General features: G+C 36.9%; 1 protein-coding gene and 1 long non-coding RNA gene across 5 annotated transcripts in view; both read left to right on the top strand.

The window, feature by feature from the left end:
* Nucleotides 1–14,283, top strand: part of ERICH1 (glutamate rich 1) — a 66,823-nt gene that overhangs the window by 42,273 nt on the left and 10,267 nt on the right. The window lies entirely within an intron of this gene.
* Nucleotides 376–3,687, top strand: LOC147654656 (uncharacterized). The gene is made up of 2 exons (XR_015282814.1): nt 376–515; nt 963–3,687. It is a non-coding gene; the product is annotated as an uncharacterized LOC147654656 (long non-coding RNA).

The following is a 14,283-nucleotide window of genomic DNA, read 5'->3' as shown; positions in this document are numbered from 1 at the left end:
AGGGGAGTGAATATTACGGTAGTTTTTACACAACATTTAAATACCTTAGCTGAACAATGGCATTTTTACTGAAAAGAACATAATGTCTATCCTTCTTGTTCTTCTGCCAGAGAAAAGAATTGATTGATTCTTTGTTCAGTACTTTATTTAGTATATAGGTGAACACTGCAGAGGAGAGAAATACTAATTTGTTACAGTCTTTAAGAAATAAAAATACATAGCCTTAGGATAAGTGGGAAGACTTAAAGTAATAAACCAGTGATAGAGATCTTCCACTTCCCTCTCAAGATATATATTTAATTTTGTCTTTTTATACCAGCTTTTCTCCTCCTGAGAAAAAATGCCAAACCTTCTTGGTATCCTTCTCCTTTGTAGCACTTGCTAGTGAAAGTCATGCATTTACCTCCATGTAGTGGATTGACGCTGGCTGGATTGCATGCACCCACCAAAGTCTCTCACTCCCCTCTGCACCTGGACAGGGGAGAGATAATACAACAAAGAGTTCATAGTTTGAGGTAAGTACAAGGAGAGGCCACTCAGATACTGTCACAGGAAAAACATCCTCAAAAATCTGATGCTATTATTTGAGTTAATTAATAAAGAAAAATCAGAGCAGGATAATGGGAAGTAAAAACAGGCTTTAAAACACCTTCCCCCACCTCTCCCTCCTTCTCAACTCTGCCTCCTCCCCAGACAGGAAAAGGGACATGGTTAGTGGAGATTATGGTCAGTTCATCACATGTTTCTCCTGCTGCTCAGGGAGAGGAGTCTGCTCCGTCATGGGGTTCCCCCCACAGAAGTCAGTTCTCCATTAACTTCTCCAATATGAGTCCATCCCATGGGTAACAGTCCTCTAGTACAGGGTGCAATCCTCCAAGGACAGGCTGCTCTAGTGAGGGTCTCCCATGGACTCTCAAGTCCCACCAGCAAACCTGCTCCAGTGTGGACTCCTCTTTCCACAGGTCTGCAGGTCCCTGCCAGGACCCTGCTCCAGCACGGGCCTCCCACAGAGTCTCCTCTCAGCCATCCACCTGTTTCAGTGTGGATCTCCTCCATGGGCTGCGGGGGAATCTCAGCTCCAGCACCTGGAACACCTCCTGTCCCTCCTTCTGCACTGACCTTGGTGTGTGCAGAGCTGTTCCTCTTGCATGTTCTCACCCAGCTCTTTTCTGGCTTCAATTTCAGCTGCGACTACAGCTTTTTTTAAATTCTCCTTAACTCTGTTATCTCATAGTTGCTACCACCATTTCTGATTGGCCCAGCCTTGGCCAGGAACATGTCCATCCTGGAGCTGTCTGACATTGTCTCTGCTGGACATGGAGGAAGCTTCTGGCACAGAAGACACCCTTGTAGCCCCTCTGCTACCAAAAGCTGGCCATGCAAACCCAGTACACTCCATTCCACCTCTTGGGCTTTGCGGGTTTAATTTTGAGTGCTTCTTCCCCTCCGTATTTTCTGATACCCTCCTTTTTGATTTTTCTCTGCTCTTCACTGTTTCTTTTACTGCATTTGTCCATGATTTTTTTAGGGCATATGGGTGCATGGTAAAGTAAGTCCTCATAGGCAGTTCTGAAATGCTGCTCAGTTAAATGTTGGTACCATAATCTTGAATATGCTATTGATGGGTGGAGCCTTTAGTGCTAAATATTATACAGCTTTGGACAGAGATTCTTTTTTTTCCTCTGGAAAGGAAGAAGAACATATCAAGGAAAAATGAAAGATTATCAAATAAAGTATGTAGTGTTTCCTTATTTCATATGTTACTTATGTGTGTGTGTTTCTAATTTCAAGTTATAAATTGGCTTACTGATTGCATGAAATTTAGATGTATAATTCAGTAATCCCAAGGAAAAAATCTGTTGCAGTATTCTGTTTGACATACATCTAGTAATCATAATGGTGTACAACATTCTAATAATCTAATAATCTAATTAGTACAACTAATAATCAGAACCCTTAGCATTTGAAAGTAATCTTCACACTTTGTTTAGTATAAAACCATATGTACTTTCATAGAAAACTTCAGCAAAAAATTTAGAGATATTGTGACACATTCTTCTGGCAGAAGAACTTGTACACATGCAGAAAAACATCTATGTAAAAGTACAATGATTAAATTATTTGAATGTGTTCTCTAGTGACCTACATTGCTTTTCCTTTTCACTCTGACACTAGCATTTTTCTTATATTAAGTACGTTCTTATAGTAATATATAAATTCTGTTAAATTGAAGTGCCTCTAGCAGTTATGTTACAAGCAGTAAGAACTTCCATTGTGATTATATATCTGTTAGTTCAAATGTATTTACAAGGTTTTTATACTTCCCTCTTTTTCTACCTTTTCTTTTAATGGCAGTAATTTTGTACACTTAAACTTGTTTCCAGTGAAATGGTTATGTTAAAAGCCAACTAAATGGAAAGCCCTGAATTATTTTGAGCTGTTTGCATCCTATTCTCTGATGATCTTCTGCCAACTTTTTGTGTCACCATGCTTGTTGGTACAGTGGAAGTTCTCTCTACTGGCTACTGTGTAATTTAATGGCATATAAGTGAATCTTGTGTGAAATCCTGATTAGCATGCATCTCCTTGTGGGTGGTGAGTGAGTAATAAAATACCAGCTGTAGTCTCCCTTAATGCTGCCCAGACAGAGGAGTAGCCAACACCACCACAGAGCCAGGCATCTGCTATCTCCATTCAGAGGACCTCCAGTCCCAGTCCTGCTTTCACAGAGATCAGTGCTCTAGCCCTCGTCTTCAGAGAACCTAAAGCCATTCCTGAGATTTATTGATCATATAACCTGCTGCAAGGTTTTTGTGAACTCTTTACTATTTGAGAATGAAAAAAGTCCTGTGAGCACAGGAACTGGCTATCAAAGTCAAATTCCCAGTTGTTTGAGAAGACAGAAACATATACTGTATGGCCTCTTATCCCACTTGGTGAAAGATTACTTTTATGAAGGAATCAGGAGTGGAACTGAACAACCATTCCTTGTGATTGCAAACCTAGCATTCCATGAAACCTTAAGAATCTTGAATTTGTTAATAAGATGTGCGGGTAGCTTGTAACCTTATTACAGACTTCTTGGACTTTGATGTGTCCTGCTTTCTTTTTGCTCTTCACTGGTTTATAAGAAAATGTCCCACTTTCTCATCATTTATTTTGCATATCCTTTGGAAAAAATCAAAACACAGCTGAGCTGGGCATAAACCCCTTGATTTTTGGGATTTCTATAGAACATAGTGCATTGGTTTTGGTAGTGTGGTTTGGTTTGGTTTTGATTTTAGAAAAGCACTTTTTCATATAGTAAACAGCCATCCAAGAGTCTATAAAACATAAACATTTCTTTTCAAGGAGGCAATTTTGGTGGCCTGTATTCCACAGAAGATAATCAGGTTGATACATATGCAATAATTTGTGCTTCATGTATAGCGTGTAATACAGCCATGAGAGTAATAGTAGTAGAGTGTAAAAGCAGTTGGCGAGTTTATACAGGTAGGAACAGTAGCGATCATGTAATATATATATATATATATATATATATATATATATATTTTACAGAAGCACACAGATCTCTTTAAATGTATGTTACCCGATTAACCAGCCTGCATTGTCTAGTCAGCTGTAAAATGTGTGTGTTCTCAAGGTGGAAAAGGCCAAATGAAACTATAGTCTGTGACTCCAGCAGAACATTTGCATCTACAATGAGATTTATTTTTTTCACCTTGTGTTCAGTAATTAATTTAAATTAGGGAAACTGTTACTGCTTCAAGGAATAATTTTTAAAGGATATTGAAAAATTACTCTTGGGCCTACCTTCCTTGCATCTAAATCCAGAATCTTTATGTATCTGACTTACAATATAGTAATACAAGGTGCACTTGGGCCTGGATCCTACAAGAAGGCTCTTATTTGTCCTATACAAATGAAATGAAGAAACTTTTATTTTACATTTTCTTGTTTAAATAAAATTATGCATGATGCATATTATCAGGCTCTGAATATAAAAAAGTGATATTACCCTAGTGTCATAAAATTTTCTGTGATATATTAGCTGTTTTGGGAAAAAGTGAAATATACATTCACTTAATAGTTGGACTTGATGATCTTCATGGATCCCTTCCAAGTCAGGGGATTCTGTGATTTTGTGATATCATTTAGCCTAGAGAGGGACTTCCTAAACCCAGATTTATTCCTCTTCTCACATATTTCTTACTGCTGCTCAGTATTTCATTTAGGAAGAACATCCTGCCTAAAAGTCAGTATATATGGTTAAAGTTAGGTGCTCATGGCAGGAATAAGCTCTCTTTGGGAGAACCTTTTTATTCCTACCCCAAAGGAATGGGATTTTACACCAACAAGGAAATTTACTTGCATTCCATTAATGCAATGGATTAATAGTAGTATAGATCAGCCAGCTCGTGAAGGCAAGTGAGGGATTCATTTAGTGATGAACATCTAAGTGTGTCAAAGGCAAAAAAATGTATGCATATCCATAGCATATTATGGATAGTCTGTTATTGACAGCTATTGATGTCTAAGGTTCTATGATGTTGAAAGGAAAAATTAAACCAGCTTTGTAGAGGTGATAGGCAGCGCACCAAGCAAAGATGAAAAATATTTGCATCACACTAATGTGGATTGGGGGTAAAATGTGTGATGGAAAAAACTGCATTCTGCAAGCAGATGACAGATTTTTAAATTCATATGAAATACAATGTCAAGTGTAGACAGATGAACACATGTCCTTTTGTCATAGCAGGGTTATTTCACAGGTCCTATAGCTGAAGAAGAGTAACAATGTCTTATTTTCAAGGGATGGTACTATTCTTCCATGAGATGCAGAGCAGCTCTTAATTTTTCAACAATTCAAATGGGAACTAAAAACAACTTGACACTTTACTAAGCTGAATAGACAAGTTGTTATGCTCCTGTTGCCATTTTAAGTGCATTACTTTTGGAGAGCAGCACAAGAAATCCTGGAAATTATAGAGATGGATCCATATTATCCTGGTAATATTCTACTGTGCCTGGAAATAGGTGGTCTGATAGTGTAAAGATGATGTACAATGGATTCAACACCTAGGAAAGTAGAATATGCATACTACGTGATGTCTTGTTGAAAACATAAGACGAAATTATTTCAGTCACTTCCCAAACATTTATTTTTGCAGTCTATGCTTTCAGCTGCGTTTTGTGGTGTCGCCCGGAAACTTAAAGCCTTCTGATAATGTTTTCATAGTTTTAGTTACTTTCCCATGAAAGTTCTATAAATGTAAGTTGTTTATCACATTCCTTCTAAGAAACTTCTTTTGATGGATGTTTCACATTACCAGTGTGCTTGGAAAGGTGGTAACTTAATTATCCAATTCCTGGTCATTATCAAGAATGTATAAATACTGGAGTCAGAGAATAAAATTTCCCCTTTTCTGTTCTGACACTGAGAGGTGTTTGTGTGAATCATTTCGTGTCCTTTAGCGACATTGTGGTTTCTTTTTATTTAAAATTTATTATTATGAATAATCAGATGTTTATGTCGTACGTCATTTTTCATTCTTTGAAAATCTGCTTAGTACAGAAACCTGGATGCAGCCCTTAGGATATGAGGAGACACACACTGAGAGGGAATAACTTTATGGAATGTGAGGGACACACAGGTGTAGAGGAATGATAGCCAAGGAATAAACACTGTACAGCAGAGACCAGAAGTCTGCTGAGAGCAGTGGGAAGCCGGGCTTCAGAGGGACATTCCCTAGAGACCCAGAGAGCACTGTGCACACTGTTCTGCAACTCTGGAACTGTCTGGTGTGCTGACCTGAGAACAAGCCTAAGAGAAAAGGATTGATTTACGAGGATGCAGTGGGCAAGGTGGAGATAAGGTTATGTTATGTATAGTTCTGTTTCGATTTTCCTCATTTTGAGTATTCTCCACCACCAGAAAAGAAATCAGATGTTCTAGTGTCTGTTCTAATAAAACCTAGCTTTCCTCTTAAAAGGCTGGTTTAGAATGTTCACATTGGGAAAAAAAGTTTGAGCAGTGTGACTACGCAGCTCTGGGCAGAGCAGTCAAGAATAAACCTGTTTACTGGGCAAGATTATGGCACCAGATTCATGTCTATTACAAACTGACAAATTACCAGATCACAGCTATTCTGGATTTTTCCCTGTGGTGTTGCTCATTTTTCCAGCATATCTGCCTGCACGTGTATATGTATGATTAGTTCAACATAGAGCACTTGGTCAATAAGAAATTACTTACTGCTTAAATACACAATTAATTTAGAAAGTGATTAATGCAAGTGAGCTTAATCCATGTCCTAAAACATCCCTGTTTTTACAAAGCTGCATGGAAACTGTGTAAGTAAAATTAATTCAGATATACTTTAAGATCCAAAGGTAAATGAATGAAGGAAATAATTTAAAATAAAACGCATGGAAGTTCTGCATTCTTTCAGACTTTTCCAGAGTGTTTTGAAACAGGGTTTACTGGAAGAACCATGTAATAAATTGCAGTTGTGGCAGCACTTTTGTATATGGGGTTAAATAAAATTGTTTATTAGATGCTTTGTGAAAAGTTAAGAAATATTGCAGAATATTGCAAAAAATAGATGAGGTATATAAACTGAAATATTGAGGTGATAACTGACATAAGTTGGGCAGTTGTTGCTAAGTATCTTCATTTTGCTGTGCCAATGTGTACTTTTATGTAGCTTTTCTGTGCTAAAGATTGTACTTTACTTTAGATATGCTCTTAGATGCTGTTTTATCACAGGGGAAAACTGCATATCTGTTTTCCAGTAGATAACCTGTTTTGCCAGTATTTCTCATTTTCCGGTCTGTGTTCCTATACTCCTAATAACATCTAAACATTTTGTGCTATTTTAGCTGGTATATTTGGAAAGAACATTTTAAATGCTGCACAGGATTTTAAGGTTGCAATGTTTCTTATAATTTCTGATGTTATTCTGAGCAAAGAGAGAGCTTTGGATTCTTTAAACTAACCATTGGTTGAAACCATCTCTGGGAAAAAAGGCTTTGAAGAAAACTCTGAACTTGTTATTGTGTCCTGAAAATTAAAAAAAAGAACAAGTACTTGAAATGGAAATGCGACATCAGGTGTTTAAAATGTTTCCATCTTTTAATATGAATGTTACAAATCTCCTCCTCCTATTCATAGTAGTGCTATCTGTTCTAATACAGAGATGTAATCTTATTTAGCCAAAGACTAAGAAGATTTCTCTATTTAGTAGCCATTAGTCTTTGTGGCTTCTTATGATTCTTGAGCCTTTCTGATTTAGTAACCTTCAAAGCATTGAATTCAGTTGTCATTGAATGTCTTTTTTCTTCTATGCGAGTATGCTCAGCTTTGTGATTTTACTCTGTTTTCTTCACTGAGTCAACATAATCCTTAGTGGTTTTGGGGACCACAATTGAGCCCATTTAGAAAGTGCTGTATGGTGCTTCTAAATAATGTTGACTGAGTCTGATTGTTTACACATCACCCCAAAATGTCAAAATGACTGAAGACACTGAGTTTGAAATTTGAAACAATAAAGGATCACTAGAAGGTCAAAAAATTACTTTTATATTTTGAAAATTATTTTAAAATGTTTACATTTAAATGATATTATTTATTAATTTATATTAAATATATTTTTTATATTTAAAATTTAGTAACTGAATGGTACTTAATGGTAGAATTTGTATCAGAAATTCTTCCATTTAAGAAAGATTGGGGGCTTCATCAAGTGTAGTTTTCCATATAAAGTGACAAGAGGCCCAAAACATTATTGCTAAAATAATTTATGCATTAAAATAGTTTCATATATCTCCTGGATGCCTCAGATAAGTGTATGTGTGGACTGAGTGTACATACCAAAAAGCAAATCAAGCTTAGAGTCTTGTTTCGTCATGTATCCAGTTGGGATTGGGAACACTCACTGCTGAAAGATCAGAAAAGCAGCAGAGAGAGCAAAAATGGGATCTTGAGTTTCTCCCTTAGTGTCTCATCAGGATGTTGTGAAGTTTCAGATTTTAGACACAGTCAATAAAATAACCAAGACATTGGTTAGTGGAGCTGTGAGAGGAAAGGAAACCCTTGACTTTATCCTACACAGAGTTTGGAGGATACAAGAGGCACATCACAACAGCAACCATTGGGTTCAATATGCCGAAAAAACTACAGGAAACAAACAGTCCACAACAATTCAAGAAGGAGCCCTACACAAAAATAAAGATACTTACTAAAAAGAACCTAAAAAAGGTCAGCTAAGAGAAGGAAGTTGTACCAGGTGGTATGGAAGCTACTTAAGGACACCATATGTGATATTCAAGGCCAGCGCCCACCACCTGTCATGAAAGGCTTGAGAAAAAGCAAGAGAAAGATAGCAGAGCCAGACAACAGAGTAAAGGAAGTTGTTAGAAAGAAGTAGGTGTCTTTTAAAAAACTGAATTCACACCCAAATGATGTATTAAACATATTTAAATGTAAGAACGTGGAAAGACAGGCGAAGGAGTGTTTGAACAAATGTTACATAGAATTAAGACTGAATAGGTCTTACTTTTGATGCACCAGGAGCAATGTGTCTGCCACTCTTTTGAGCCAGTGATCGTGGTGTAGAATGACTATTTAGAGAAGCCTGTTTTAGAGATGTTAAATAAATCCTTTGCATTGATGTTAGCTGCGGGAAAAATGCTGTGGAGAATCCCATGATGCATCAATTCTTCCTGGCTTTTCTGAAAGGATATATGAAATTGAAATTATTTAATGGTGGTGCAACAAAATAAATTTATAAAATAAAATGATGAGTACCAGATTTTATTCAGCTAAACTTTCTAAAAGAATTTAAGGAAAAAAATTGCCCATAATACTGACGATGAAAAACTGCTTGCTTTTCCAGTTGCCTTGTTGTCAGAGATGTTGAGGTTAGATAGTGTAAAGCCGGTTTTTTAGATCATTCAGGGAGCTGCAAGCCTGTTATCCTGTTGTTTGTTTTAGGTAGTTCAGCACAAATTATGATGCAAAATAATATTTGTGGATGCTTGATAATCTGTGATCTGAATGGGACAGATCAACAGAAGGTTTGCAAAGAGGAAGTATACATACTTCTTGGAATATCTGAAGATTTAGGAAACACTTCGATAAGGATCATGCTACAGCTGATGTGGTTTCCTTGAATTTTCACCAAGCTTTTGATAAAGCTTCTCTCCAAAGAGAGCACATAGACATAATATGAAAAATGAAGCCCCAGAATAGATAAGCAGATGAAGAGAATGCAGCGGTTCTCAAAACAGAGGTCACAGCTGGAGGCTTGTGTTAGTAGATGGTCAGGTAAGAAGAATGAAGTGATACCAGAAGGTTACCTGATGGCTACATGGATATCAACTTCACTAAAGCCTAGAATTGGGTGCAGTGTAATCCCAGATTGAGTGATTTTTCAAAAATGACAGATGAAACACATCTTAGACATTTGTCAAGTGATGTACTTAGGAAAAGATAACCAGTCAAAATTCACCTGGAAAATAGTGAGCTCAGAACTGACTGTTGCCAAGCAGGAGTAAGATTTTACAATACGAAGAATAACAATGAAAACAACATTTTAGCACTCAGCAGCAATCAAGAAGCAAAATTACGGCAATTATTAGGGTAAAAAGTGCAAAAGAATGGCCATTATTTTACCTCTATGTAGGTCCAGAGTTCATGTTTTCTTGAATGCAGTGTATGAATGGCTACTGTTTGATACAGGATATAGAGGTAGGTATTTGTTTGATGTAAGAAAGTACAGTTCTTCCTATGGCAGGAATTTGACTTAACTTATGAGTAAGAGAAATTAATCTGTATATACAGTCAGGTGAATATTTATGATTGAAGACTTATGCAAAACTAATTATTGTCATTAGCATTCATTGGATTTGCTTAAAATCTAGGAGGTAATACTCCTTTGTGGTAGGCAGCACTTATGCAACACTTGCCAGATTTATGTGTATTCTTCATTTGCCAGCACACAGATATAGTATGAATGAAAAAATAAAAGCAGTCCCTATCCTAAACAGATTCTAGTCTTTTGCAGTCTTCTACAACATTACATGTGTTGCACATTAACAGAAGTTTTAAAGTTTTTAAATGAGTTTTCTTTCTCTGATTTCGAATTATTTGAAGTTTCCCCAAAAAAGAGTGAAAAAATAGTAGCACCATTTTGTGTGCCTGAGATCTTTTCAGTATTGCTTCTATTCTATTCTATTTTATTCTAGCTATTCCATTTTATTTCGTTCACCAGCCACAGCTTTTCACTCTTGGTCAAATGGCAGCTACAAATATCTTAATTGGCACTAAAAATAACATTCATTTTCCCTTAGAAGATCCTAAACCAAAATTAAACTCCTCTGCTATTGACTGCATGGTACACCATGGAAGATTCATCCAGTATAAAGGAAAAGAGCTTAAACTGGCTGAAAAATCAGGAGGGCATATGTCCTGTTTCATCTGAAAAAAGAAACCAACCCAAAGCCAAAAAAACAAAGCCAATAGAACTACAGAATTACCATGAGCAGCTTCCAGACAGCCAACTGTGGGACTTGAACAGGAGAGCCAGCTGCCATACTTGAGTCATGATGAGCACATTATATGGATTCCTAAAGCTGAGTAGATATTCTTTGACTCTCTTTTCCTCAGTATGCTGTACATATTTTTTTTTTCTCTTTTTTTTCCCCCTGTTCTAAAAGTTTGTTCTAATAATATTCAGGGACCTGATTTTAAAAAATCCCTGGCATTCAAAAATTCCAGCTTATTCTCATAGACAAACTTCATTTTGCATACTGTGGAACTTCATATCTCTTGGACTTGCAGACACCTAAGTAATCAGCCTCCCATTTTTCATTGTCTTATAGGATGCTGTCTCACAATGCTTCCATCTGGAATTGTCTTAAGGAACTGAAATAGTAAAGATAAAATCGAGGAAGGTTAGATTTTCCATGATGGAGTTGCCAGCAGTGTGTTCATGCTGATGGTCAGTCTGGACAAGAGGAAGTCAGCTATTGCTCTTAGCCTACATTAAGCTCCGTATTTAATCTCTTTGTGTTTCCAGCTGCTCTGATGATGAATACAAAGTAACTTCCTAATATAATAGAACTCAATAAAAGTGAGGTTATTGGGAATCTTCCTGTCAATATTTTTTTTTCTATTTTTCATTGTTTTCTGTTTTTCTTTGAAGATAGAAACTGGCTACTGACTTTTCATTATCACAATTCAGTAAGCTGTATGTATAAACTGAGTCCTCTTATTTAATTTAAAGTCTCTTATTACATATTTCTACCTCTGTTCTTTTAAAGACACATGCAGTTTGAATGGAGAAAACATTTAAATCTTTTAGACAAGATGAGATAGGCTGTTCAAAAATGACTTTTTCTTTTAGTGCTGGCATACATTCTGAGGCTGCTCATTCCTACTTCCATATCATACTTTCAGTCAGGGTAGTGTGACTGTGTATCTGCATGGTAAACTGCATCCAAAAATGATTCCGTGAAAAAAAAAAATTAACTGCAAACAGTTCCTGAGGAAGGGGTTATTAAGGCTGAAAGAAAGGCCTATGAAATTATGACTGTGACTGGGAAATGTATTCAGGCATTCCATCGTGAAAGACACTTTGCTCAGTCTGAAAGAGCACCAAGTGCAGACTAAACAGGTTAGAGTCACTTGCTCCCAGATAATTGGATTATGTGATTAATTAAAGAACTTGAGGAGCAGAGAAAGGTCTTTGAAAGGAGAGAGGTGACAAACCAATATGGAACAGAAGAAGCATTAGCTCTTGTGGAATTAGAGCAAGCTGTAGCTATAGTTGTGGCTAGAGTTAGTGTGGTTCAAAGGCTATTCCTATCATTGTTGCTTGAGTACTTACTCAACATACTGAGATTTCTTGCAGTGTATATTCCCTGAATTTTTTAGAATTACTTAGCTTTGACATAACAAATCTTTTCTGTCAGTGGGAAAAGTTATTAGAATTATCTCTTCTATTCAAATTCAAAAATTTGGTCTCATTTGGGGTTTTTTATAAAAGAGTGGATTTTGTTAATTAGTAAAAATCATCTAATGAGCAGACCTATGGTAAGAAACACCTTCCTGTGTACCAATATTTTCTGTAGAAGAGACTGATTCTTCTTAGGTGTTGCAAGCATCTAGTCAGAACTCATCATCTCAATTTCCTTTGTGGTTAATGGAAAGGGAGAGAGAGATGAAATCCATCAGGTTACATTTCCATCCCTGCTGGTTTAGGATGAGATAAACTGCTTTCTGAAGAAGAAAGTGTCTCTTGGGTTATCAGAGGGAGCATAGGTCTATGTATGCACTAAGTATTTTCAGGCAGCTAAAGCTGTGGGAGGCGAATCCCACTGAATATGTCATTTGTTAAGGTCATTGTGTGGGCTGTGACATAAACTTTATGGTGTATGTTTCTTGTATAACTTTCATTTATATTTCAGCATGGCTGTTGTAATCAGGTAGCCTTGCTGGTTATATGAATAAGCAGTTCTCTTGGCTCCTCTGCGTGCCACACACATGGGAAATCTATAGCAAACTGTACGATTAGTGAAAAAAAAGGTTTTACTTTCCTCTATTAGCTTGTGAAACAGCTCAGATTAATTGCATGTCACCTTGTTTTTCACATGAAGAAGCAGAAATTAAGCATATTTTGTTAGTCTTTCAAGTCAAATCATACAAGTATTTTTGGAGTTTCTTTCTCTGCTAACTTTTGTGAGAGTCCTCCTTTTGCCTACCAAAATCTTACTGTTCTGCAATTATGCTAAGAAACACAGTATTACAAGCTTGAACAGTACAATAGGTTTTTATAATAGCTTTGGAATATTTTTCCTGTTATTTTCCATCTCTTATGTATGCAAACAAGGTGTTAGCTGTTATGATCAGTGATACCAACTGAGCAAATGTTTTCCTTGAGCTTTCCATGCTGATGCACAGGTATGGCTTTTGTTTTTCCTGAGCTGATAACAGCTCACTTTACCCCTACCATCGAGCTGTTTGAATTAATCCCTTTTGTGTGCATTGCTTTGCATTTGTTAGCATCTAAGGGTATTCGTTGCTGATGTTGAATCACTGGTAGCTCCCACACATGGAACAGTAGATACTGCAGATACTAGAATGCATGGCAAAGAATGACCAAAACTGCTAAAGGGCTGCCACTCTACCTCCTCAAGAGAACTAGGCAGAGTCTTGTGCCTGTTTCCTGTGTTGGAGGAATGTCAGCAAAGTCCTGGTTTCGTTTCAGTCAGGCATTTATCTTACCCACACATGAGAAGACTATATTCATTCTGCCTTTTGACAACTTCACTGTGGTCTCTTAAGACCTTCTGCTGTCCTGAGTTACTTAGGATAAGGAAACTTTTGGATTTGATTCAAAACAGTGCTTAACTTAAACCCCATCCTGGCTTCTGCCCTGGTTTTTTCCAAGTGATTTCAAACCAAAGAAGGCTGCACACCATGTTGTAGTTCCACTGAGATTTGGGGGTTTCAGATGCTTAAAGAGCAATTTAGGGTGCTTTGCTGAGAGCATAGATTAAAGTGTTATAAAAAACAGTGCTGTTCAGGTTCACAGAAGGCTGAGAAATTTTGCAAAACAATGTATATATATTTGTAGTGAAATTCACATATTTTTATACAAATACTTCCATGAAAATCCAAATTAGATCTCAAAATGAAACACTGATGTTTTGTTTATAGCATCTTTCACCATTCATATTTGCCTTCAATTCTGATATTTTATTCCTTCAGCATGACACAGATATTATTTTTCCCACATTCCATATGTCCAAATCACATATAAAGATATTTAGTTCAAATACCATGGGTGTGAAACATTCCACACTGTGGGTCCAGGGTGGCGTTTGGCATGTCTTTAATGTGCTATGGTGTTCAATTACAATACAGCAAATTTATTTTTATGCAGCCTTCTTCATTGAAAGTATGGAAAATTGCTTTGCAGTGAGTCATCTGACAGCTAAAGAACTAAAAGTCTGTAGTGACATTTAAAGAGAAAGTGGCTCAGAGCTGCCAGAGTTCAAGACAGAAAAAGAAACAGAAATTAAAGAGAGAGCCTCCAACCATGGAAAAAATAGCAACAAAGACTGGTTAGGGGGAGGAGTGATGAGAAAGCCAAACACGCTGAGAATGTCTGAGACAGTTCAGGAGATTTTGCATATCATTCTGAAACAAGCATTAGGCGTCAGATATTTCTCCTGTATCACACCTGCCTTAGCCAAGCAAGGTGGCTTTGACCCTAA

Source organism: Cyanistes caeruleus, chromosome 2 (assembly GCF_971803275.1).
Source record: "Cyanistes caeruleus chromosome 2, bCyaCae1.hap1.1, whole genome shotgun sequence".
NCBI lineage: Eukaryota > Metazoa > Chordata > Aves > Passeriformes > Paridae > Cyanistes > Cyanistes caeruleus.
Note: the sequence above shows the minus strand (reverse complement) of the source record. Positions and strands in the feature narration are given on the sequence as shown.